At 41.2% G+C, this 23,112-nt stretch overlaps 1 protein-coding gene across 3 annotated transcripts in view; it reads right to left on the bottom strand.

Moving 5' to 3' along the window:
• Positions 1-23,112, bottom strand: part of LOC110262145 (uncharacterized) — a 601,789-nt gene that overhangs the window by 360,368 nt on the left and 218,309 nt on the right. The window contains exon 4 of one of the 3 annotated variants that reach the window (XR_014812837.1): positions 9,796-9,900. The exons of 1 other annotated variant lie outside the window; for it this stretch is intronic. The gene's annotated coding sequence lies outside the window, so the exon portion shown is untranslated. Of the gene's footprint in view, positions 1-9,795; positions 9,977-23,112 lie in introns of those variants that run through there. One more of the 3 variants, XR_014812843.1, reaches the window with a different exon arrangement.

Below are 23,112 nucleotides of genomic sequence, written 5' to 3'. Positions count from 1 at the left end.
TTAGAGCTTATCATACTAAGTGAAGTGAGTCAAAGACAAATACATGATATCATTTATATGTGGAATCTAATGAAAAATGATACAAAATAACTTATTTATAAAATAGAAACAAACTCACAGATTTTGAAATCAAATTTATGGTTACTATAGGGGAAACCATGGTGTGGGGAGGGATAAATTATAAGAATGGGAATAACATATACACAATTCTGTATATAAAACAAATAATTAACAAGGACCTACTGTATAGCAGAGGGAAACCTACTCAATATTCTGTAATAGGAGTTCCCCTCATGGCTCAGTGGTTAATGAACCTGACTAGGATCCATGAGGACACAGGGTTCGATCCCTGGCCTTGCTCAGTGAGTTAAGGATCCAGCGTTGCTGTGAGCTGTGGTGTAGGTCGCAGATGAGGCTCAGATCCTGCGTTGTTATGGCTGTGGTATAGGCCGGTAGCTGTATCTCCAATTCGACCCCTAGCCTGGGAACCTCCATATGCCATGGGTGTGGCCCTGAAAAGGCAAAAGACAAAAACAAAAAAAATCTGTAATAACTTATATGGGAAAAAGAATGGATATATGCTTAACTGCTTCACTTTGCTATACACCTGAAACTAACACACCACTGTAAGTCAACTATATGCCAATAATTATTTTAATTAAAATAAAACTCCTTTAAGGTTGAAACGTCCCTAGTTCCCTAGTCAATGCTGCAAGGGTCCAAACTTAGGCCCTAATTGTAGTGTTTGGATAACAACAAATGAAAATATAGTATTTCTCGTTAAAGGAACACGATCTAAAATTGAACTACATCACCCATAGTCATATACAACCTCCTTGGTTAGCATAACCTACTAGGGAACAATAATTCACAGTGTAATTTGTATTTCTTATACATATTTTTAGAAATAAAAGCATTCTACCAGGGCACCAAAGAAAGCTGCTGTCTTACCAATGAGTCTGGAAATCTCTGGGAAGTAAATTAGGGAGTTCATCACCAAAAGGATTTTAACATTTGGGTGAGTGGTGCTCAAACCTCAATATGTATCAGAATTGCTGTGATTTAACTGAAGTATCTATCACTCTGGTTTCACAGATGCCTCAGATGCCCATGCAAGCTTTAGAACCACTGATCATTAGCTAACACATTCAAGATCTCTTCCACTTTGTCCCGGAAATTCACTTTCAGTGTATCTTGGCTTATCAAATCTGGATCAAGGAGTTCCCATCAAGGCTCAATGGAAACGAATCTGACTAGCATACATGGGTTCGATACATGGCCTTGCTCAGTGGGTTAAGGCTCCAACGTTGCTGTGAGCTGTGGTATAAGTCACAGATGCAGCTCGGATCCTGTATTGCTGTGGCTATGGTATAGACCACCAAGTAGAGCTCTGATTCAAGCCCTAGCCTGAGAACCTCCATATGCTATGGGTGCACCCCTAAAAGGACAAAAAAAAAATCTGGATCAAAATATGGTCTATTAGGCTTCAAGGCCCCTTCAAGGAGCTTGAACTGAAAGCCTCTGGCCAAGACAAGAATGACCAGACCCTTATCATAACCCCACCCATCTCATTGTAGTGCCCCCCCACCACCTTGAGCAACCTGGCCTACTCCTTCCTGCCCCATACTAGGAAATATATGTGGCCTACTCCTCACCCCACCTCTATAGGGCCTTATACACCCTCAGCCAACCAGCAAGTATATCGTAAAACCCCTCTTTCTCCAACAAATCAGCAGGTCAGCAAGTGTATCCTGAGACCTCTCCTTGGGCTATAAAAACAGACATGACTATATGCTCCGTGTTGGTGCTCCCCGACTATCAAGAAGTCAGCCCATTGTGTCTCTCACTTCAATAAACTTGTCTTTTCTTCACCACGTTTTGAATCCAGAAACTCTTCTTCCAACCCGCATGCATAGACCACGACATGGTCCCCAATTTCTAGGACAGTCTACGGCCTTTGTCTTCTCTGTACATGATTCTCTGATTTTTAGCAACAATCACACTGACCCTAGGGGGAGGAAGGGGGTGAGCCCCACCATAGGGAACTCATGTGGCTGAGTGAGAAGCGGCTTCAATTAGCGTAATTCAATGCCATCTCCATTTCCTTAGAGAAAATGAACATTTCCAGCCTTTATATAAACTGCTGTCACAGCTGCATCTCGATGAAATTCATGACAACTCCCCCTCTGGAAGATCCTAGTTCTTCAAAAAACACCGTGGGAAATCTGTTGACAATTTCCTGTCTGCTGGCTGACCAACACTAATTCCAGATGATGTCAACCATTTCCTTTCCATGAGGTTCTGCAAAGCCCTCTGCTGTGGCAAAGTTTGTTCTTGAAGAGAACATGCTACGCTATAGCTTGCTCTTGCTGTACCTGATATGCTTGGAGAAGAGCCTGGGACACAGTAAGTATTTAATAAATATCTGTTGAATGGATGGTTTCTTGCCACATAAGGTGTGTGATCTTTAAAACCGTGAAGGACGTAATCCGCCGTTTGTGAAATATCAAGGAAGCTAGCTTTGTGCATGGTTGATCTACCCAAGAGTTGACTTCTGTATATGAAAAATGTGCCCCCCATATCAGAAAACAAAGGATGTTGCAGCTGTCAAGACATAAGCCTCTGCAGCCACCCCTGACTGCGCACGTGAGGGGGATTCAGGATAGGGAAAAAACATGATACTGGCCCTAGAGAGTCAGTTAAGGTGCATATTAAAAGAATGATTTCAGTGAGCCTAGACTCTTACATCTTCCCACACAGAGAAAAGCCTAAATTCATTAACTTGAGATGTCTGGTTTTCTGTAATTAAGAGTGAATTTTTTATGTTCCGATTACCTGGCTTTTATTGCAAAAACTCCTATATGACCTGGCTCCTCCCTTACCTTTTTAGAGCAATCCCCCCGAGCTATCTGAGAGGCTGTCTTCGGGGCTTAAGTTCGCAGTTTTGTCCATCATATAAAACATAATTCTCAACTTTTAGGTTGTGCTTTTTTTTCAGTCAACAATTCCATTTAGCAAATAAATTCATCAAAAAACTTAAATACAGTATTATTCAGAGGTTTCTTACCTATACCATAATGCAATTCTGATACAGTTTCAGATTTTCAGTATTAGTTGATAACCACAGACCACTTGATGCCAACTAATGCAAGAGGGTCCTAGACTTTAGCCTAAGACTTTTGAAGTATGATCTCATTCATAAAAGACTATCCTCTCACAGTCAAGCATAATCATGATGTGATCCTCTGCCATCTGAATAGTACTGCTGTTTCTGAAATGGCTAGAAGATTTCCTAGGATGGACACCTCCTGTATCCTAATGACTCACTGATAGACTGTTCTTTCTACACATATTAGAAGCAAAAGTCTTTTTTTTTTATCCAAGTAGATCTTAGATTACAAGAGTTGAAACAAAAAGTTTTATTTAGGCAGGGGGAGACTGTACACAAAAGAGATGATCTCTAAAAGCTGTTTGTCAATCACATTTGTAAACCGAGCAGCTTATCAGTTGGTCCAAGCCTATGGTATTGCCTTTTGCAAAGGGACCAAAAACATGTACAAGTAAATCCTTTTCCTAAAAACAAATTTGTCATCTGTGTTATTAAAGTAATGGCTTGTTTCAGCAGCTCGAGGAGACCCTTTTGGAAATGATTTATGTTTTAAAGGGACAGATGAAGGCATTTTTTAAAAACCCACACAGGAAAGAAATCATTGGCCAAATGGATTTTGCCCAGGTAAATTCTTTCTTTCATTCAACTTAATGAAATATTCTTGAAGCCAACTGTTAAGCAATAGAGAACGAGTCAATTGCCGTACCTGCCCTCATGGAGTCTATACTCAAGAGGAAAACATAATCCGTAGAAAAATACTTAACAGGTGCGATAGGTGTTAAGCAAAGACAAGTTCAGGTTGATAGAAGGATATTTAAAATGACATCTTCAAGTCCTTCCTGGGGACGTGATACTTTGGTTGAGGAACAAGTGACAACTGGCCAAAGTAAGAAACAGCATGCTCTTGGTTCAGAGGCAACGGAAAGACTATCCCATTAAAAAGAAGCAAACAAAATCCAGTAAGGCCAAGCTGGGGAAGAGATTGGGGCAGCCATCTCAGTTTCTAGAGGCCATGGCCACCACGTGAGATGTTTGAGACTTTGTCCTCGGAACAGCGGACAACTTTGCAGGGAGTAAAGCAGGTATCACGGTAATGGGTCCGTGAACACACATGGAGAGAACAACACAGCCAACTCTTATTAGAGCCATCTGTCTTGGCCTAAGGTTACCTCCCAGGAGCAGAGCCAGAGGCATGCAGGGCTGGCAAGCTCTTAGTTTATGTCAGGCATTGAGCCCAAGGAGCAGGAGTGGGGGAGCAGGAGGAGTGAAACAAAGGAGAGAAAGCTGACCCAGTGGGGCACAACTTTGGAGGTCTCTGCTGAGGGCAGCTGGTCTCCACCTGGCAGGGGTCCACTCCCCAGGGGAGCCGTAAAGAAGGTGCCTTAGAATCCTCCAGTCAAGGGATGGAAAGAAGAGTTTTTACTCAGATGCTCCCATTCCCAGCAGGTCCACACATGCATCCAAGTGTCTGAAAGAGCCCATGTGCATGTGCCATGAGGCAGCTCCACCACTGAGCAAGAGGCACCCAAGGAGCAGAGGCAGGTGCCCTCAGGCTAATGGCCACAGCAAGGCCGAAGTTAAAAAGTGGGATAAGGGCTTCCTGGTGGTGCAGCGAGTTAACGATCCCATGTTGTCACGGCAGCAGGCTCAGGTTGCTGCTGTGGCACAGGTTGGATCCTGGCCCAGGAACTTCCAAATGCCCTGGGTGCAGGGAAAAAAAAAAGGTGGGATAAGAGCCTGTGAGGCAGAACAAAAGAAGATTCAGATATGCCACTCCGTTCATATTCACTCAAGATCCTACTCTAAATCTGGAATTATTCATCAACTAAATGTAGAGCCCATATAAAGCATTTGGAGTACAAGTGTGGAAGAGGAGAAGTCATCATCTGGTGCCAAGTTCCATCCATAACTGATGCTTTTATCCTCCTGAAGAACACTTACTAAGGGCCAGGCTCTGCCCAAAGCCCTTACATCGTCACATTTCCTGCTCCCAGCAATCCTACAAGGGGGTACAATCAATGCAATTACATCAGTTACCTATTGCCGCATCGTAAATTATCCCAAACTTAGCAGCTCAATACAGTAAGCCTCCATAATCTCACTCAGTTCCTGTAGGTCAGGAATTTGGGAGCAGCTTGATGGGGTGTTTCTAGCTCAGGATCTCTCAGGAGGTTGCAGGCAGAACATCAGCCAGGGCTGCAGACAACTGAAGCCTTCCTTGCGGCTGGGGCTGTGCTTCTAAGATGGCGCACCCCTAACGTGCTGATTGTTGGCAGAAAACCTCAGTTCCTGTCAAGTGAGTCTTTCCTCAGACTGCTTGACTATCCTTCCAACACGGCCCCAGGCTTCGGCCAGCCGGAATCCAATGAAGGAGCAAGGCAGAAGCCACCATGCCTTTGATTAGCCTCAGAAGTCACAAACCATCAACTCCACAATGTCCTAGTGGTTACACAAGTCAACCCAATTCACCATGGGAGGAGACGACACATGGACATGAACACCTGAAGGCAGGGATTGCTGGGGCCATCTTGGAGGCTGGCTACCACAATCACCCTTTCACAACCTAGGTTATGGGGGCCCAGAGAGGTCAAGTTACTTTCCTAAGGTCACACAGGAAGTCGCAAATTTAATATTTGAAACTGGTTCTCTCTAAGTCCTATGCTTTTATCACTGTACTATACTTTCTCTTTAAATAACCTGATTCTTAAAGTGAAATAGATCTATCCACACAGGGAAACATTTAATATAAAATCATATCACGAAGGAAAAAAATAGACCAGTGGCTCAGTGGGTAAAAGATCCAATGTTGTCACTGCTGTGGCTCTGGTGATTACTGTGGCACAAGTTTGATCCCTGGCCTGGGAATTTCTATATGCCACGGGCACAGCAAAAAAAAAAAAAAGAAAGAAAAAAACCTGGAGCCTACCAACAGTCTTAATTTGGCACAAATTTCTGACTCCAGCTCCCTTCATCTACAGACTAAATTGTCAGATTTATAAACACAGGTGTACTCGTGCCAGAGTTAATCACATGTTACAGGGCATTGTGTAAAGAAAACGGGCACAATCTGAGAAAGTTTAATTTAGTAAAATAAACTGACTTCAAAGCAGCCCAGATGGCTTCAATTTTACCTTAAAAAAAAATGAAAAAGGAAGATTAAGGGCGTGATAATGAAACATGAATAACATCTCTAAGGGGTGGGGGCCAGAGACTGCTTGCTTCCACTTCGTTCTTTACAAGACATGAAAACCAAAGGCCTGATGATTAAACATTGCTTCGAATCATCCAGGACGCTCAAATACTCTGTGCTGAGGCTGGGGGTTACAGTCAGCCATGTGGTGTGTGCAGTCACAGAAAAACGTCAAAGCTGAAGAGCCAGCCACTCTTTCAGTGAAAGAATCGGTGTAAAGGACCTTCTCCTCCCATATCCCTGGGTATCGCCACAGGACCCCACCACAGTCACTTAATGGACCAGCAGCACTGCAGTAGAAAGCTGAAAGAATGTGCAACACCTGCCGCTCTTCAGACAAGTCAATATCAATCACTTGTTATTTAAGTCACACCATGAAAATCTAGGGACGCTATTTCCAGCGTAGAGAATGAACCTGTATCCTCGTGGCCCCCTCATCCACCACACTGAGTCGTAGCTCTGGTGGTCCTAGGGCAGCCCCTGGCCCTCCTGCCCAAAGAGGCAGCCATCCTAGAGGGCTTGAACCGTCTGAGCTCTCACTGAAGGCTATGTCAATGCAGCCCTCCATACTCCGCTGTTTTCTCCCTCCGGCCCCATCCCTCCAGAACAATACCCCATTGTTCAAAGTAAATAATCATCTAAAGGCTTCAAGCACTGGTTCTTTTCAAGTCCGTCCTTTCTTCAAGCTATTGCACACTGTATTTCTTTCTCTTCTATTAAAGTTAACAAAAAGCAGGCGTATCATAGGCTGAGATCCACGTAGTAAATTAAAGCCATTCCAAGCTCAGCAGTCTCCAGCAGTTTTTCATATCTGCAGACCAGGCCTACAAACTCAATCATTTTCATTCATTTCAACTTTTGTTCCACAGCATTTGGAATGGATTACATTAGCCAGCTCATCTTTCCCCCTGTTTCATAAAAGACAGAGTACTATTTCTATAGAGAGGGCATTTCAAGGAACAGACACCATTTCTCACAATGAAACTGCTTGACAAATAGAGTAAGAGATACATAACAGTGTTCAATAAGATTTCAAAGGCGATCAGAATATGGAACAAAAAGAGGCAGGGGTTCTGACTCAATAACTCAATAATGTACCTTGAACTTTCCAGGGTCTTTGATCTTAAAAAGTGAAGCTTTGGAACATCCCTGTAACAGGCTTCTGGAATATTTCCAGTCATTCTTTTTGGCAGAAAATGGAATCTCCAAAACTTATTAACATACATGAATTGCATCATCTTTTTTTCCATCCCATCTCCTGGTCCCATACCATTTCAGGCTAACCCTCAGAGGATGCTATTGCTGGCTGAGTATGTGGAAGGATGAATTAGTTCAACAGAAAAACCTTCAAATCACTTCTAAGATAATCACAAAAGCAGAGTTTTTAACCTGAACTGTTTGAGTCAGAGGTCACTTGATGATGAGGTACAAAAGGGGGAAAAGAAGGGGGAAAAGGACAGAGCATCTGAAGAATGGTGCTTCCAGCAATCCTCGAACTTGATAATTGACTTCAGTTACCATCCGAAGCCAGGAAAATCCATAAAAGCCTTTCCACGATACTAGCAGTGAGTGGATATGCCATCACCCAATGCAGCTTAAGCTCTAGAGCCCCTCGCTTGCATGGGGCCCTTCCAAGGACAACGCTGTTCCTCATCTTATATTCATAACTCTGAGTTCTGTTTCTTAAAGAGGCTCTCCCAAACTGTTTAAGATTTGGGGCCCCCAAAATTTGGATTCAATTCTATACCGCAGATTCACAGACGTATCCCTCCATCATTTATACAAATAAAAGCAGAAGGAAAGAGAAACAAAAGAAAACTAAATCATTTTAAAACATATTGACTTGCTGTATAGTACGGGGAACTATATCTAATCACTTGTGATAGAACATGATGGAAGATAGTATGAGAAAAAGAATATATGTGTGTGTGTGTGTGTGTATGACTGGGTCACTTTGCTATACAGCAGAAATTGACAGAATATTGTAAATCAACCACACTTTAATTTAAAAAAATAAAACACGTCAGGCTAGTTTTCCAGCAGCTATGCTTAAAATCCTCCAAAGTCAATCCATGCTACTTTGAATAAAACCCAAACTCCTCACTGATTTGCAAAGCCCTCCATGACCTGACTGCTTATTCAAATCTAAGGCATCCTATTCTCCCTGTGACTCTCTATGTGACCTTCTCCCATCACACCACTCTCCTTGCAGCTCCTCTGCCCCGCCAATCTCTTTTTATCGCAAATCTTTGCCCACTGTTTCTGCCTCCTCCCCCTTTTCACATTCCTGCCTCCCTCCTATTTGGGGGACTGTCTGGTCCTCCCTCGTGACTCTTACATAAATAATTGTGTTCTAGCCTCCTCATTTCCACCCCAGGGTTCTCTGTTACACACCATGTTCTTTTCTATTCTAGCCTTTTACACAAATTAAATTGTGTTGTTGTGGGGGGGGTATTGCCTTTTTAATAACTGTCGCCAGTGCAATCCTGCAAGCTCCACTGCTGCGGTGTGTGTTTTGTGCAGCACTGAGGATCCAGCTCCTAATCCTGTGCCTGGTATACAGCAGATGCATTAAAATATGAACAAAGGATAATGACTGAGTTACAAAAAGTGAATTTTCTCACTCATTGAGCTTGAAATATTAAAGCACAAAGACTAATAATAACAATTTGACAGAAATACGTCCACGTCTTTTTCAACTGACTACTTGAATGCTGCATAACATTTTTCTAGCAACTCGGGGCCACAGTACTGACCAGTACATTTTGTGCCTTACAGAACGGAATGTTGTCCTTGGAGATTATTGATGCCTACAGGGTTATTTGCGATTATTCTCCTTGCCTGAGGCCGCTTTGCTTTCTACACTTGTTGTCTGCTTCCCCTGATTTTTCTGCTTCTGTGGTCATCATGCCATCAAACTAACTTCTTGAACTTCTCGGTGAGCCTTCTTTATGCCACTCACAAACCTGTCCTCTTTTGCTATTTTAATCTGTTTTCAGGCTAGGAAATGAGACAACCATCCTAACAGAGATATAGGCAAAGTAACAGCAGACAGGCTAGACAAATGCCTAAGAGATGATCCAGTGACTAGAATGGCATCTGTCTAGGGAACTGGAGACAGTCTTTGCCTCCTTACAGCTTAGTAACTTTGCTCCAGAGGGAAGAGTTTGCCAGGTGAGCCATCCCCGAATATGCAAAATGTGCCTGAATTATTAAATGGCTAAACTGCGGTAGCTCCTGAAAACAAACAAAAACCTCCTTGAGAACACTGTACTCTCAGTACTTTTCACCACCAAAATGTATGAGGGTTTTTCCCCCACCAAATAATTCTCTCATTCGCTACAGACCCCAGCTGGGTGTCCTACAAGTCAACTCAGTTCTGACACCATCTACCTGGAGATCACAGCAGATCCCACAGGTCAAGGGCAAGTTCCACAGACGCCCTCCGTCCCCAGCACCTGACTTCAGATGCCAATCGCCAAGTCCAGGTTCTTACCTGTGCTTCTGACCAACTGTCTATAAAAGAGAGGGTCCCACGATCCCCTGCTCAAGTTCAATAATTCGCTGGAATGGCTCCTCGAACTCCGGAAATCAGCTCACCCTGTAAAAGGATTTCAACCGCAAATGGAACCGAGGCACGTGAAGCAGAGAATCCCACGCATGCGCCCTTATGAAACGAAACTTCGTAACTGAGACGGATATGCCGTAAACACCTTAAAACCAGGACTTGTCTCCTGACCAATGAACATCCGCCTAGAATCCCTCTCCATCCTTAAACCAATGGACTTATTGCTTGGACGCGGCTGGACTTCCTCCTCCAGGCACCTCTTGCCATTCCACGCAGGCCGCCTCAAGTGCTCAAAGGACATGCGTGGAGCTTGCTGCAGCCTGCGTGTCTCAGATGGCCATTCCTCTGCTATTGCCAAATAAACTCAATTTCAGGTAATTCGAGCTTGCCTCAGTTTACCTTTTTAGGTTGACTGCCAACTAGATTACAGGTTTATTATAAATGATACAATTCATGGAGTTCCGGTCGTGGCGCAGTGGTTAACGAATCCGACTAGGAACCATGAGGTTGCGGGTTCCGTCCCTGCCCTTGCTCAGTGGGTTAACGATCTGGCGTTGCCGTGAGCTGTGGTGTAGGTTGCAGACGCGGCTCGGATCCCGTGTTGCTGTGGCTCTGGTGTAGGCCGGTGGCTACAGCTCCGATTGGACCCCTAGCCTGGGAACCTCCATATGCCGCGGGAGCGGCCCAAGAAATAGCAAAAAGCCAAAAAATAAATAAATAAATAAATAAATACAAATAAAAATAAATGATACAATTCAGAAACAAATGGAAGAGACATACAGGGCAAGTTGTGGAGACGGTGTATAGAATTTAAGTGGCCTCCCCAGGGCCCCCACCCTCCCAGCAGTTTCACATGCTCATCAGCCCAGAAGCTCTCTGAACACAGCACTATAGGGATTTTTATGGAGACTGCATTATGTATGCATGACTGATTAAATCATTGGTTATTGGTGGTTAGTTCAACCTCCAGCCCTCCTTTCCTCCCTGGAAGAGGCGGGTGAGGTGGTGGCTGAGAAGTTCCACCTCTTCGATCACAAGGTTGGGTTCCCTGGCAACTAGTCCCATCCTATGGTAACCTAGGGGTTTTGCAAAAATCACCTTATTGACATAAATTCAGGCGTGGTGGAAAGGGGCTTGTTATGGGGGAAAAAAAAGACATTCTTTTCATTTTCATCTCTCTGGAGCCATCTCAGGACCCCAAGGACAAAAGATCAAATATTAAATAGAAAATGTTTCCATGCTTTTATCATTTAGGAAATTACAATGCCTTTAGGAGCTGTGTGCCAAGAAGATCAAATATATGTGTATAGATAGATTTTTATTAAAGTATACTTGATTTACACTATTGTTAGTTTCAGGTGTACAACAAATTTATTCCGTTTTTTTCCAGATTATTTTCCATTATAGGTTATTACAAGATATTGAATATAGTTCTCTGTGCTATACAGTAAATCCTTGCTGCTCATCTATTTTATATACATATGTATCTATTAATCCCATACTCCTAATTTATCCTTCCCACCCCCTTCCTTTCACCTTTGGTAACCATAAGTTTGTTTTCTGTGTATGTGAGTCTATTTCTGTTCAGTAAATAAATTCATTTGCATTATTTTTTAGATTCCACATATAAGTGATATCACATAATATTTGTCTTTCTCTGACTTCTCTTAGTATAATATTCTCTAGGTCCAACCATTGCAAATGGCAGTATTTAATATTTCATTCATTTTTATGGTTGAGTAATATTCAATTTTATATATACCACATGTTCTTTATCCATTCATCTGTTGATGGACATTTGGAAAACAGTATGGAAATTTCTTTAAAAACAAAAAATAGAGCTACTATATGATCTGGTCATCCCACTCTTGGGCGTATATCCAGAAAAGATGAAAACTCTAATTTGAAAAGATACATGCACCCCAATGGTCATAGCAGCACTATATTTCTTATAAATCACAATATCTCTACACCCTCATACTCATTGGAATTCTTTGCACTTTCATCCTAAAAGAGGCAAGAAAAATGCAAGTTTAACTATAAATGCAAATGCTACATGGAGAATTATATTTAGATTGATCCTTTTGAAGAGAAAAAGAAAAATCAAAGAAAATTTTATGCACCAGAAGTGTGAATTGTGAGCGACTAATTCAGAAAACATACCTGAAAGTAATGACAAGGGTTGAAAGTGAAAAGAAAAAAAAAGAAAAAAAAAAAAAAAAAAAAAACCTCTGCCTAAGGACATTTTTATATGTGAAATATGTGAAATAATCTAATATTGACCAGTAATCAAATTAGTAATTTTTTCCTCCATGAAGACTCCTTTCTGAGTTGGAAAGGCAGAAGAAATGAATTGAAGAGCAGGTTGAAAATGGAGATATGAAGTCTATGACTGTTTATTTAAGGATGACTCACCATGAGCTCTTGTAGATGATTGATTGTGAAGAGTGAGAAAAAAAAATGCATTAAACCAAAGGCATCTGAGCCTAGTAGCTCTCTGGGGAACTCACCTCCACTATTTGAACTATCTTATTGCATAAGCTAACCTTACAAAGATCACCAAGGCAAAATAACCCCAATGTGTGTTTTTCCAGTCTTTCTAGAATGCATTAACATCACTCTCTCAAGTGAAACTACAAAAAGCACATTCATGTATTTTTAAATGTTTGGATTGCACCCCATCTCATTTCAAAAATGACTAAAGTAGCTTATCAGAAATATATGGACACATAAGGAAATTACACAGGAAACTAATTCCAAGTAGGAAACAATTACATCTAAGCAAATAACAAAAAAAGTTCAACTCTAAACTTTCTTGAAGCCAAAGTAAACTAAAGTCAGTGGTGCATTATGTATTTCTTATCTTAACAAAAGAAATATATTATTTGTTTAGGAGTTAAGGATCTTCTAAGTATTATTGCAGAAATGTTTTTACAAACACCTTTGTACAACGTAATAAACAATCCCCAGACAACTCCTGTCCAGACGTTGTTTATGTGTTCACTAATATGAACCAACATATCAGCAAATTATATCTGTATGCCTTATAAGTATATGTACATACATGTACATTTCAAGTTATAGCACACGTCTCTACATATATATTCACACACGTTGCAATGGACTAAATATTTCTATTCCCCCAAAGTTCTTATGTTGAAATCCTAACCCCCAATTTGATTGTATTAGGAGTTGAGACCTTTGGGAGGTGATTACATCATAAGGGTAGAGTGTTCATGAATGAGATTAGTGTGCTTATAAGAGATCCCAGAGAGCTCTCTTGCAGTCTTTCTACCATGGAAGGATGCAAGGAGAAATCAGTAATCTGTGACCCAGAAGAGGGTCTTCATCAGAACCCATCCATGATGGTACCCCGATTTCAGACTTCCATCCTCCAGAGTTATGAGAAATAAATTTCTGTGTGTCCAAGCCACCCAGTCTGTGGCATTTTGTTATAGCAGCCTAACTAAGACATGCACATACAGACATATACACATGAGGTACCTCAGAGAACGTGCTTCTCTAAGGAAGTAGAGTAATGGGGCTGTGTAGAACATGTGTGCTGATGGCCACAATTCCCCCCATCCCTGTGTGCTAATACCTGGCGGTGTGACTATGCCACCCTCTCATTAAGAAGTGGAGTAAATTTTTCCTTCCCTTGAATCTGGGTTGGCCCTGTGACCAGCTTAAACCAACAGAAGTCACAGAGTCAGAAGCCTCTCCTGGGCTTCCAGAGGCCTTGCAGCTTCTGCTCTCATGTTCTAGTTGCAGGACTTCCCCACATGCAGAAGACAGGCTGGCCTTCTTGCAGATGATAAGTAGCCAGCTGGAGAAGAGGCCCAGTTGATGGTTAGCATCAACTGCCAGGCTTGTAACTGAGGCCACTTTAGATCATCATCCCACTCTAATCAAGACATGAGATAATTGTAGCTGTTGAGTGACCCCAGGAGAGGCCAGAAGAACTGGGAACCACAGCTGGGAACCACCAGGATGGTGAGGTTAATAAATGGTGGTTTTAAGCCACTGAGCTTTGAGGTGGCTTGTTATACAGCAAAAGTTTATATAAGATTCAAGGTATGTAATTTTCCCATTTAACATCAGAACAAAATGGAAGCAGCAAGGGAATTACAGTTGTTCAAACTGCATTTCTCTAAGTCCTTTCAGGATTTCTGGAAAACGCAGATGGAGCCTTGACATAGAACAGTTTCATTTTTACCTCTTGCATAGAATAGGCTTTAAACATTCTTTTCTTAAAACAGGTGTTCTTAATCTGACTTTTTAAAGGAGCAAGGTTATAGTTCAAGTAGAGAATTCCTGGCAACATCCCAATGCACGCATAGTTCTTACTTATGATGGCAAGGAACTTATTGGCTTAGATTTCCCAGGATAGTCCTGAGTTCGTATTTTCTCATCAAAAAACATATGGTTAGGGCAAATCTTCTCATTTGAGGCTGGAATGATATAGATGCTATATCTATATATTGGGGGTACCATGTTTACACAGAAGCACAGTATTCCCTTATTGCACACATATCTAAAAGCATGGACATTAAAGTACATGGACATCACTGCCACAGAATGTAAGACTCATATGGAGTCTGCCAAGAGTGAAAATGGAGAGACCAAAAATGGGACTGTTCTAATAGCCCAAGTCAGAGATGATGGTGACTTGGATTAGAGTGTTGGCAGTAGAGCTGGAAAAAAGGATGAATTCAAGATTTGTTTTGGATGTAAAACTGACAGGACTCATAACGTAATTGTTAAGAGAGAGAGGAAACAAGGGAACATACAAGTACATATGTCAAAATTATATAGTTGCATAGTCATAGGATATTTGTCTTTCTCTGACTTAGTATGATCATCTCTACGTCCATCCGTGTTACTGCAAATGGCATTATTTCATTCTTTTTTATGACTGAGTAATATTCCATTGTGTCTGTGTATTACATCTTCTTCATCCATTCATCTGTCAGTGGATATTTAGGTTGCTTCCATGTCTTGGCTATTGTAAACAGTGCTGCTATGAACATTGGGGTGCATGTATCTTTTTGAATCAAAGTTTTCATCCAAAGTTATGTCTGCTATGGCTTGGGTCACTGCTGTGTTGCAGATTCAATCCCTGGCCGAGGAATTTCTGCACACCCCAGGTACACCAAAAAGGAAAAAAAAAAAAAAAGGCAGCGTTGGTAATTTTTTTTGTAAAGTATCATATAGTCAATATGTAGGCTTTGATGGACTATTAGATGTCTGTTACAACTACTCAACTTTATCACAGCATAAAAGCAGCCATGGATGATATATAAACAATTGTGTGACTGTTATCCAATAAAATTTTATTTACGAAAATAGGTAACAATTGGATTGACCATGGACCATAATTTCTCATCCTCTGGTTTAATAAAAAGCAAGGAGGGCAAATTTCTTCCCAGAAATTTGAATAGTAGGCAGGGGGGCTAGCAGAGGATAGAGAAGTCAGGGAGGAAATCAAGGGTTAGATCACATAGTGTTTTGTAGGCTACACTGTAAGGGTTTTGGATTAGTTCCAAGGGCTTGGGAAAACTGTGGGAAAATTTTAAGCAGGCATGTAAAATGATCTGATCTATGCTGGAAAAAAAGATGACTTTGGCTGCAGTAAGAAATAAACTCTAAGGAAGTGAGAGCAAAAGTAAGCCCACCCATTAGTATAAACTAGATATGATGGTGGCTTCACCTGTGTATTAATGATGAAGATGATGAGGAGTTTCTGGCTGGGTTGGGAACATGCCTTGAAGGGAGAGCCAGCTGAATTTGCTGATAGACAGATGCCCTGTACAGGAGGTTCTTGAGTGAATGAGCTAGGAGGATAAAAGATGATATAAGTTTGAGTTTTCAGAGGTGTTGTAGTTTCTGGAGTTGACAAGGTCTAAGGCATGTCCACAGAAGTGAGTGTCTGTGGGTGAAATTACCAAAAAAAAAAAAAAGATAAAATAAGGAGGACTCATGGGAAACCATGCTCAATGAGAAATGAAAAATAATGTGTATGATGATCTTATGTCCTTTGAGTCAGTAGTAACCATAACAACACAAAGAGCCAGCTGTGTCATGTACTATCCATTGACACAACCCTCAGTCAAGAGCTATCTTTCCACAGATCTGCCCAGTAACCACAGTCAAAAAGCAAGTAAATAAAAAGAAGCATTGGGAGTTTCCCTGTGGTCTAATGGTTAGGATTTGCACTGTGTGGCCCAGTTTCGATCCCTGGTCTGGGAACTGAGATCCCACATCAAAGGAGGCAAGACTATACAATGGGGGAAGACCAGTCTCTTCAATGAATGGTGTTGGGAAAACTGGACAGCCACATGCAAAAGAATGAAACCCGAACATTGTCTTATACCATACACAAAAATTAACTCAAAATGGATTATAGACTTGAACATAAGACCTGAATCCCTTGAAACACTTAGAAGAAAACATAGGTGGTAAAATTTTTTTTTTTTTTTTGTCTTTTTGCTATTTCTTGGGCCACCCCTGCGGCATATGGAGGTTCCCAGGCTAGGGGTCGAATCGGAGCCATTGCCACCGGCCTACGCCAGAGCCACAGCAACTCAGGATCCGAGCCGCGTCTGCAACCTACACCACAGCTCACGGCAACGCCGGATCATTAACCCACTGAGCAAGGGCAGGGACCGAACCCGCAACCTCATGGTTCCTAGTCGGATTCGTTAACCACTGCGCCACGACGGGAACTCCGTAAAATTTTTGATATAGGTCTTGGTGATAATATTTTTTGAAGTATGTTTCATTTACAACATTGTGTTAGGTTCAGGTGTACAGCAAAGTGATTCAGTTATATTTTTTCAGATTATTTTCCATTATAGGTTATTACAAGACATGTGTTTGTTATAATTTTAAAAATCAATACAAAAAGCCAAAGCAACAAAAGCAAAAATAAATATGTGACTTCATCATTCTGAAGAGCTTCTGCACAGCAAAGGAAACTGTCTACGAAATGAAAAGCAACCAACTGAATGGGAGAAAATATTTGCAAATGATATATCTGATAAGGGGCTAATATCCAATATATATATATATATATATATATATATATATATATAAAGAACTCATGCAACTTAACATCAAAAATATATATATATATAAAGAACTCATGCAACTTAACATCAAAAATAAACAAACAACCCAATTAAAAAATGGGCAGAGGACCCAAATAGACATTTCTCCAAAGACAGCCAACAGATACACCAAAATATGTTAAGCATTATTAACCATCAAAGGAATGCAAATCAAAACCAGGAGGAGTTCCCTTCGTGGCACAGCAGAAACAAATTGGACTAGTATCCATGAGGATTTGGGTTCAATCCCTGACCTCGCTCAGTGGGTTAAGGATCTGGCATTGCCATGAGCTGTGGCGTAGTTCGCAGACCCGGCTCAGATCTGGCATTGCTGTGGCTGTGGTGTAGGCCAACAGCTGCAGCTCCCATTGGACCCCCTAGCCTGGGAACCTCCATATGCCACAGGTGTGGCCCTTAAAAAAAATAATAATAATGAAATATTTTCTCACTTGTTAGAGGCAATATAAATTGATGTATCCATTATGGAAACCAGTATTCATGTTCCTCAAAAATTAAAAATAGAACTATCATGTGATCCAGCAAGTCAACCTCAGGATATTTGTCCAAAGAAAACAAAAACATTAATTCAAAGTCAGATTCTTAACCCACTGCTCCACAGTGGGGACTCCTTCCATTACCTTCTAATTTCCTTAACTTTCTCTCTCACTTCTCACTCCTGGCTTTTGTTCCACCTTCTGAAAGTCCACCAATGTATCTTCTAAATCTTCTGTTGAATTGTTTTTATGTGCCTTATTTTTCTTTTCCTTGAGAGTTAGTTCCCTAGTAAACTTTTTTTAAGAGGCTCTTATTTTTGTTTTATGTATATATATTATATTTCTGAAGATGTTAATCTCTTTTTTCATTTTTTTGTGAGCCCCACATTGAATTTTTTCCCTTCACTTTTTTCCTGTTTGTTTCTTTTGCTTCCTATCTTAAAATTACCTTTCCTTTTGGTTAGCTTTTTTTTTTTTTTTTTGGTATTTTTAGGGTCACACTTGTGGCATATGGAAGTTCCCAGGCTAGGGGTCAAATCAGAGCTGCAGCTGCCGCTACAGACACAGCAATTCAGGAGCTGCAGCTAGATCACAGGCACAGCAATTCAGGATCCGAGCTGTATCTAGGAACTACACCACAGCTCACAGCAACACTGGATCCTTAACCCACTGAGCGAGGCCAGGGATTGAACCCACATCTTCATGAATACTAGTCAGGTTTGTTACCACTGAGCCACAATGGGAATTCCTTTTTATGCTTAAATATCAACAGCCAAGTCCACACTGGAGGCTCTGTGCACCTGGTTTGGCCAACCATGGGCTCCACTGTAGGATGCCTGGCAGATGCCTAGGCCTTCTGGTGCCTATTACGCTCTCCTTCATGCGCCTACCAGTGTCCTGGGTACAGAACAGAGAGTGAAATCAGGGGAGTCTGATGGTCAAAATGCAGACTGCCATTTAATCCTATTTTTGTGGGGCCTCACCCCCATCTTTGGTTGCCAACAAGCACATTGTTATCTGTCACAGTTTTCTGTCCTGATTTGTCCTTAGCAAACCTTGGTCACTATCAATGTGTATAGAGTGGAGCTAGGGCCGGCCTGAGAGCTTTATCTTTGGGTAAAAGGGAAAATATGCTAGAGGGCATGCTGAGGTCATTCCAACCCTATCAGGAGAAGAAGTGCCAGAATATAGAGGCAGCAGCAGATGAGGATGGCATGCAGGTGGCATGTGGTGAGAAGGTGCCACTTTGTCAGCTTTTTAGGCTCATCCTCATCCACACTCATCCACCTCACTTTTTTTTTTCTTTTTTTTTTTTTTTTTTTGGCCACACCTGAGGCATATAAAAGTTCCCAGGCCAGGTCAGGGATCGAACCCATACCACATCAGTGACCCAAGCCATAGCAGTGATAATGCTAGATCCTTAAGCTCTGAGCCACCAGGGAACTCCTCCACTCACGTCTAATAGGCAAGACACTTAAGCTTGAATTCTCTCTACCCACTTCTATCTAGCGCTGTCTCTTGGGGTGGTGAAGTGGCAGAGAAGGTGAGCCAAACTCATGGGTTTTATTCTACAGGAGTGTGCCCATCTGGGGGCCTTCTGTAAATGAACTATTACATACATGCCCAAGTCTAGAAATTCCGCTTGTGATCTTTATGGTTCATTGACCCAGAGGTCATCTAAAAATGTTGTAATCTATATGAAATCGTGTGTGAAACTTTTGAAAATCATAGAGCACTGTAGAATTTAAAGAATCTTTCACTCAATTACAAAAAGAAACTTCAAGATGGAAAACAAAATATATATATACACACATATATATATCATAATGGTTATCACTATTGTATAAGTGCACTGGGATTTAAAAAAGCATAATAAACCTTGTGTATTCCAACTATAAAAAGGAATTTTCCCACCCCTCCTCCTATTTCTCTTGGAACATCAGCAAATTGACTTGCAAGGGAAATATAATGAAAAGATTTTTAAGTTATCCTGCAGACATGAAGACATGGGAAGTTGGCTACAAAATTACATTTGGGTATTTTTGCTTATTCCCTGTTCAAACTCTGTCCAAAATTTCTCTATGAAATAGGAAATGTTCTTCCCCTTTCTTGCCTCTGCACTCTGCCAGTCTCAAGCTAGCTGGCTTTTTATTAACTCTCCTCTTCACGACCCACCCCAACCCCTAAAAGACTTAGTTGTGCTAGGGACTCATTCTTCATTGCCTGAACTTTAAAATAAAATTAAAAAAAAAAAAACTGAGTCCATAACGAAGAGCTTCCTACCACTGCCAAGATACACTGTGATCAATCACCAAAAGCTGTACATATTCTAAAAGAAAAAGTAACAGCAGTTTTAAAGAAAACCAAGGCACATGGCCAAATAAATATAGTATACGTGTAGATATATAGAATCAGTTGTGCAGTATAAAAGGCAGATGATGTCTTAGGAGTTATGGATTAAATCCTACAGTAGAGTGCATATGGTATTTTAATAGGAAACACCATGAACTGTTGTTTCTTGCTTTTTCTTTTCTTTCATTTTGTTCCTCCCCTCCTATTCTTCTCTGAATTGAAGGATAAGGGGTGGTAAGTATGGTAATGATGTGGATTATTACCAAAATCACATACACTGTAGAAGTAGGGGTGTGATCCTCACCTAGAATATCCCAATGTTTTTACTCCTTAAATTTTGAACATGAAAAGCATGGTCTATATGTCAATCTCTTTGTTCTGCATCTATTTTTTTTTTTTTTTAGCTGTGCCTGTGGATTGCAGAAGCTCCTAGGACAGGAATTGAACCCACACCACTGCAGGGACCCAAGCCGCAGCAGTGACAACATCAGATCCTTAACCAGTAGATCACCAGGAAACTCCTTGTTCTGCATCTTAAACATAAGATATGACTCTACAATCTAAATTATAGTTGCATGTATGTTAACATGTGTGATACTAAAGCACTCAGAGCCAGTCTTGTTTAAAAGGTAAGTGATGGGGGAGTTCCCATGGTGGGCTTAGCAGAAACGAATCTGACTAGTATCCATGAGGATGCAGGTTCGATCCCTGGCCTCACTCAGTGGGTTAAGTGAGTGGGCGTGTCAGCCTCTGGCAACTGACTGTATACGTGGTAACGTGAAGACAGTGAATGAGAATTCGAGAGCATTCAGGACGGGTGCTTTCTGTTTCAAACTCACTGAAATCGTGAGAGATGCTCCATCGATGAAATCTTCAATTAACACACCAAACTCCATCCTGGATAATGGCACTTGGGTCCTAAGCATGATTCATGAAAAACTAAACACTCTTTCAGGAAATGTACCAAATGAAAGGAAAGAACGCTGTATTCCAGATTGTCTTGCCATTCTTGACTCATTCTGAACTTGTCCTTATTTCTCCTCTGTGTCAGGCAGCTCACCCTTGGCATTTATCAGAAGGAGGTGAGTACATGCAAAGGTTTATGGCCAGACTCTGCAGAAAAACCCCAATTCTCATGGGAATTCTTTGCAAAATATATCACAGGCAGAAGTTAGCAATTATACGTAGAGAAGAAGATTCACCACATAAGCCACTCTTCTCTCAGCAGGAAATGACGACAGTATTTCCTGCAGGCTGACCCCTTAGTCACAGGAGTCCAGCTGCTCTTGTTAACAACAAAGACATCGTTTATCTCTCAAGAATGTAAAGGAATAAAAGACATAACTGAGAAAGTTATGGCTTAAACAGATGGGATTGATCCCATGGGAAAATGACTTTCCCACCATTTAAAATCTTCTCCTTTAAACAGTCTGGTACCAAATCATTTCTCAGGATTGTTCTGGTGTTAAATGCCTCATCATTATCCTGATATTTTACTTTTGCTTCCTACAGGCTAGTGTTTCCTGTAATTAGCAATTCATTAAATTGCTTTCATTTACAAAGTAAACATTTTTTTTTTTTTTTTTTTTTTGGCCAGAGCAAGATTCATCTTGTTTGATGTATATTTGTTTCCTTGGACATATATTAATTTGCAAGGGTGAAGCCAGATTTCTAAGCAGGCTGAATAATTTTTCTGAAATGCAATTCCCAGTCTTGCCTTTCCTTACCTGTCTTTTTCCAAAAAGAGAAGCTCCAATGGATATATGATTTATGCTTGAGGAGGCAGATGGATGCAGGAAAAAGGATTCACCCAACTCAAAAATCCACACTCAAAGATTGAGCTGGTAGAAAGGCCGATATTTTTTATCTCTTCTTTTACAAACCATTGTCAGATGCCTTTCCCCTAACTTACTATAACGCCCCTTTCCAGAATTCAAACAATCAAAAAGTTCAGATAACTGGTATTTTTTCCAAACTTTACTTCAGAAAAAAAAGGGACAAAACAAATAAACAAATGGAAGAGACTTGGAAGGTTTTCGTTGTTGTGCTGTTGTTTTTCTACCTAGTCTCTCGGTCATAATCAGTACACACTAGACTCATTGCCTGTATCTTATACCCTCATGATCATATTATGATCATAATGGTTTGTATGTTCCACTGGGGCTCTTCATGACAGGAAGCATTGAAGAAAAACAAATTCATTGTAATACTATGTGTACATACCTTATTTGAAAATTTTTAAGCTGGAGATCAATATAACTCTCAATTAACTATTAGCCAGGACAGTTCCATGTGTATACATACTTTATAAGTGGGGAAAGTACTCTAAATTCAGTAATATATTCAGACAGACAGACGCACAGGGGAAGGTAGGGGCAAATGATTGCTAATGGATATGGGGTTTCTTTTTTGAGTGGTGAGAATATTCTGAACTTGAATTGTGGTGATGATTACACAACTCCTTGAATATCATTTAAAAATTATGAAACTGTACACTTTATTTTTTTTATTTTATTTTTTTGTCTTTTTCTAGGGCCGCGCCCATGGCATATGGAGGTTCCCAGGCTAGGGGTCTAATTGGAGCTGTACCTGCCAGCCTACTCCATAGCCATAGCAACGCAGGATCCGAGCCGCGTCTGCAACCTACACCACAGCTCACAGCAACGCCTGCCCCTTAACCCACTGAGCAAGGCCAGGGATTGAACCCGCAACCTCATGGTTCCTAGTCGGATTCGTTAACCACTGTGCCATGATGGGAACTCCTGAAACTGTACACTTTAAATCAGTGAAGTGCATGGCAGGCGAATTCTATCTCCATAAAATATTTTTTAAAAAACCCACCCACAGGTGATTTTCTAGAGCTGCCCCAGACATGGGTGGGTGAATAAACTCTAACTGGGAGAGTAGCCAACCTTTGGGTAAATCTACTTTTCATCATCCTCTTCTCCCCTTTCTTTGTTGGTAATACCTGACTAATCTCTTTCCTTCGCTGCTTTCATCCCATTAACTTGGACTGTACTTGGCTGTCTGTTCACTAACTTGGCTTTGAATTTCTCGTGCTCCTGAAAGTAACATCAAGTGCTCCTTTGAGAAAGTCCACAGATGGAAACCCTGCCTCCTGGGTCTCAGAGGAAGTCTGACCCATGAGCACATTCTGACAGTCTTGACCAGCACTCCTGGCCTCTGCCAGGTTTCCACTGGTTTCTCGTCCAAACCTCCATCTCCTGCCAGAGAGGTTAAGGTAGAACGAAGGGAGGGCTCTGATCAATGCCAGGCCAGGACCCTCAAGA

Source organism: Sus scrofa, chromosome 8 (assembly GCF_054392235.1).
Source record: "Sus scrofa isolate SSC_HxYL_T2T_F1_AM1 chromosome 8, Sscrofa_HxYL_maternal_Yorkshire_Landrace_v2.0, whole genome shotgun sequence".
In the NCBI taxonomy this organism is placed as follows: domain Eukaryota; kingdom Metazoa; phylum Chordata; class Mammalia; order Artiodactyla; family Suidae; genus Sus; species Sus scrofa.
This window is presented reverse-complemented; position numbering and strand designations above follow the sequence as displayed.